We start from the raw sequence: 5,087 nt of genomic DNA, 5'->3' as shown, positions 1-5,087 counted from the left end.
ATTTCTACACATCTGTAAACAGATGGTTTTATTTCTGTTTGATACACATCTGTAAACAGTGTACCAGTGGTTTTATTTCTGTTTGATACACATCTGTAAACAGTGTACCAGTGGTTTTATTTCTGTTGTTTGATACACATCTGTAAACAGTGTACCAGTGGTTTTAGTTCTGTTGTTTTGATACATCTGTAAACAGTGTACCAGTGGTTTTTTATTTCTGTTTGATACACATCTGTAAACAGTGTACCAGTGGTTTTATTATTTCTGTAAACAGATGTTTTTTGATACACATCTGTAAAACAGTGTACCAGTGGTTTTATTTCTGTTGTTTGATACACATCTGTAAACAGTGTACCAGTGGTTTTATTTCTGTTGTTTGATACACATCTGTAAACAGTGTATGGTTTTATTTCTGTTTGATACACATCTGTAAACAGTGTACCAGTGGTTTTTTTTTATTTCTGTTGTTTGATACACATCTGTAAACAGTGTACCAGTGGTTTTTTTTAGTTCTGTTGTTTTGATACACATCTGTAAATGATGTGTACCAGTGGTTTTTATTTCTGTTGTTTGATACACATCTGTAAACAGTGTACCAGTGGTTATTTCTGTTGTTTGATACACATCTGGCTTTATGCCAGTGGTTTTTATTTATTTCTGTTTGATACACATCTGTAAACAGTGTACCAGTGGTTTTATTTCTGTTGTTTGATACACATCTGTAAACAGTGTACCAGTGGTTTTATTTCTGTTGTTTGATACACATCTCTGTAAACAGTGTACCAGTGGTTTTTTATTTCTGTTGTTTGATACACATCTGTAAACAGATGGTTTTATTTCTGTGTTTGATACACATCTGTAAACAGTGTACCAGTGGTTTTATTTATTTCTGTTTGATACACATCTGTAAACAGTGTACCAGTGGTTTTATTTCTGTTGTTTGATACACATCTGTAAACAGTGTACACCAGTGGTTTTTTTATTTCTGTTGTTTGATACACATCTGTAAACAGTGTGTACCAGTGGTTTTATTTCTGTTGTTTGATACACATCTGTAAACAGTGTACCAGTTGGTTTTATTTCTGTTGTTTGATACACATCTGTAAACAGTGTACCAGTGGTTTTATTTCTGTTTGATACACATCTGTGTAAAGCAGTGTACCAGTGGTTTTATTTCTGATACATTTGATACACAGTCTGTAAACAACGTGTATTGTACACAGTGGTTTTTTTTTTAGTTCTGTTGTTTTGATACCCTGCATCTGTAAACAGTGTACCAGTGGTTTTAGTTCTGTTGTTTGATACACATCTGTAAACAGTGTACCAGTGGTTTTATTTCTGTTTGATGCACATCTGGGTAGACAGTGCAACAGTAGGTTTTAGCATTTCTGTTGTTTTGATAAGCATCTGTTGACGGTGTACCAGTGGTTTTATTTCTGTTGTGTGAAGAATCTGTAACCAGTGTACCAGTGGTTTTATTTCTGTTGTTTGATACACATCTGTAAACAGTGTACCAGTGGTTTTATTTCTGTTGTTTGATACACATCTGTAAACAGTGTACCAGTGGTCCTATTTTATTTCTGTTTGATACACATCTGTAAACAGTGTACCAGTGGTTTTATTTCTGTTGTTTGATACACATCTGTAAACAGTGTACCAGTGGTTTTATTTCTGTTTGATACACATCTGTAAACAGTGTACCAGTGGTTTTATTTCTGCTGTTTGATACACATCTGTAAACAGTGTACCAGTGGTTTTATTTCTGTTTGATACACATCTGTAAACAGTGTACCAGTGGTTTTATTTCTGTTGTTTGATACACATCTGTAAACAGTGTACCAGTGGTTTTATTTCTGTTGTTTGATACGTTTATGACTGTTCTTATTTTCGCTGTTTTACTTGTTTTGTTGCTTGTGTGGACGAACTCGTCTTCTTTTAATATTAGCTGTCGATGGTTTTTTTGTTTTAATTTGCGCAAAGCTACTCAAGGGCTATCTGCGTTAACCGTCCCTAATTTAGCAGTGTAAGACTAAAGTGAAGGCAGCTAGTCATCACCACCCACTGCCAATTCTTGGGCTGCTCTTTTAACAATGAATAGTGGGATTGACCATCCCATTATAACACCCCCATGGCTGAAAGGGCGAGCATGTTTGGTGCGATGGGGATTCGAAACCGTGACCCTCAGATTACGAGCCGAAAGCCTTAATTCACCTGGCGATGCTGGGCCTAGCCCGATGGATTTCTGGTATAAGTTACCAGAAGCTGGAATCTAGGTTGCGTGTTTAGCTGAGTATTGTTTCTTTGATTTTGTCAGTGATCGCATTAGTTATAGCATTAGTTTAAGTGTTATTGTTGGTGTGGTAGGAGAATAAAAGGCGATTTAGGGGTAGTCTTTTGGTGACATTACAGTCAAGTGTTTTCCCAATGGGACTGTGTATAATTATAGACTAGTTGTTGGGGTCTGCTGCCAATAAAATATACCATATAATAATGGTACAAGCACTTTATGAAGATATTCTTGACAAGCAATTCTTTCATCGGACGTGCATTCAAGAACTGTAATTACATGATCCACTTCATCATGTAATTGTGTCATTATTGCCATTAGCATGAGGGTCCAATAGTCCTGACATGGAATAATGTTGCACTTGGTCATTCTCCAAGTGTTTGGTTCCACTCCTCACTACAAAGTGTGCTTCTAATTTCGTGAGAGTAAACAGTCATACAGTAGTTGTTGAGAAACAAGCCTCAAGTTGTTGATACTATGACGAAACAGACTCCACTGTAAGACTGTCGTTAGTGTCCAAAGCACACCCTTCTCTGAGTAGCTTTCCATAGTCTAGTTATTGTAACAGGATGAGAGTAGTCTCCGTTTTAACAATACAACTGCATAAAAATCCTCAGTTACTGACTCCATGACTAGAAAAGTACAACTTTTTATGTAAAAAGTGATTCCCTGATTCATTCTCTAACCACTTGAGGTATGCAATAGTTCAAAGATACATGTTACGCATAATTTGTGCCACACTTTTAGATGGAGATCTTTCTTGAATGTTTCTCATTGCACGTGAATGTCTTTTGCTAATGAATGTTTTGTTTCTACACCTGTAATGAAATAAATAATTTTGTTTACTATTTACAAAACCTTTCTTTCTGGTAGACAGTGGCACCACAAGTTTTAGATTCCATTACTTACAATGCCGTTAAGTGCAATAAATACTATCCTTATTGGTACTCTAAATCCCCAAACTGAACACATCTTTATGACCCGAGTATGTGAATATATTACACACAATACGGCTGTTGCATATTCTTTCTAAAAGCACCGTGTGTTTTTTGAAAATTGCGAAAAGCTACACAAGGGAACCCCCCGCTAGTACAGCAGTAAGTTTAGGATTTACAACGCTAAAATTAGGGGTTCAATTCCCTTGGTGGGCTCAACAAATAGCCCAATGTGGCTTTGCTATAAGAAAACACACACACATGAGGGCTATCTGCACTAGCCGTCCCTAATTTAGCAATGTAAAACTAGAGGGGAAGGCAGCTAGTCACCATCCACCGCCAACTCTTGGACTAATCTTTTACCGCCGAATAGTGGGATTGACCGTAACATTATAAAATCCACACAGCTGAAAGGTTAAGCATGTTAAGTGTGACGAAGATTTGAACCCGTGACCTTCAGATTAAGACTCGAGTGCCCCTAACCACCTGGCTATGCTAGGCCTCCACCAGTGATAAAATGTAGTTGTTATACATTTCATTCCGTTACTTTATAACGGCTGTTTGTCACGTGAGTTTATGATTTCTTTATAGTCAAACTTACCTTAGTATAACATACCCAACCTTCCAACTACTGTTTTACAAATTAAATGACTTCACAAATTAAAAACTTTAAAGAACACTAAACAGTAACGTGTGTTGTACATTTGGTACTTCTATATCTGCTACTTTGTTGAATATCAATAAATAGTGCTCAAGTCATAGGCATATTCATTTTCTTTTGTAAATATCGTACTTATCATGTCTAGCCTAAATATTGATAAATAATCACTTATTAAATTTCTCCAGTACATATGATATTTGTCCTATCTCTAGAATTTAAACATAAACTCAAAACCTAGAGTATTAATTTAACTGATAAACAAAAACTTGCTCACTTTAAAAGCACTGTTCCACTGAAAAGACTCACTAATTATTTGAGTGTTTCATAAATCAAGAAAACTGATTTATTATTGATTCATGTTATTTGTATTCTTGAGAGATATTTTAATTATTTGTGTTATTAATATTACTTCAAGAATATTTATACAAAAATAATCATGTAAGTTAAACAAATTGATTATCCATTTAAGGAAGCAGAAACACGGTCTAAATGAAGTCAATACGTGACTGATGCTCATTCATAAATTATTAAGTATATTCTATGATTTCTTTAGTTGCATATCATTCATTAAATATGTTAACCTTCATACAGCTATAAATCATGTCTCTTTTTCAAGCTGTAACCTATGTTAATCTCTTCAATATTTTTTATATTTAACTGCTTTGAAAACCAAAATATAACATTTGTTAACATCTTGAATATTTTTGTATACTTTGGTAACTAGGAAAAGCCAAGACATTATTTTGTAACCTGTTGAATACTTTTATATTATATGATAACAGCTATCAAAATCAAACAATAATCTATGTTAACCTCTTGAATGTTTATTGTTCTCTTTCAACAGCTGTTTTAGATTTTTTATATTAGGAACCACAATGGTTTATAGTATGAGTTGTACATAACCCTAATAGAAGGAAAAAGCATCTTAAACAGTAATGATTAAATCTTAACTGTTGACTACTAAGGTTGCACACTTATAAAAATGCACGCGTTAGCCTTATAAGAAAAGAATTGACTTAAAACAACCCGTTAGTTTTTCTTCTTTCCAGCCCACAACAAAATCCGTTTTGTGTATTACACCTAAACCTTTTATAAATTACTAAATAAGGTACAACGAGGGTCACAGGAAAAGTTGATTTGTTTCTTCTGTATGTCACATAACCAACCTTAAAATGTCGTAATTCTAATGTAAACAATGTTGTTA

The 5,087-nt window shown here is 34.4% G+C and overlaps 1 protein-coding gene across 1 annotated transcript in view; it reads right to left on the bottom strand.

Annotated features, from left to right (window-relative positions):
• LOC143242009 (uncharacterized) overlaps positions 1 to 5,087 on the bottom strand; it is a 78,389-nt gene that overhangs the window by 11,299 nt on the left and 62,003 nt on the right. The window lies entirely within an intron of this gene.

This window comes from Tachypleus tridentatus, unplaced genomic scaffold (assembly GCF_004210375.1).
Source record: "Tachypleus tridentatus isolate NWPU-2018 unplaced genomic scaffold, ASM421037v1 Hic_cluster_1, whole genome shotgun sequence".
Taxonomy (NCBI): Eukaryota; Metazoa; Arthropoda; class Merostomata; order Xiphosura; family Limulidae; genus Tachypleus; species Tachypleus tridentatus.
This window is presented reverse-complemented; position numbering and strand designations above follow the sequence as displayed.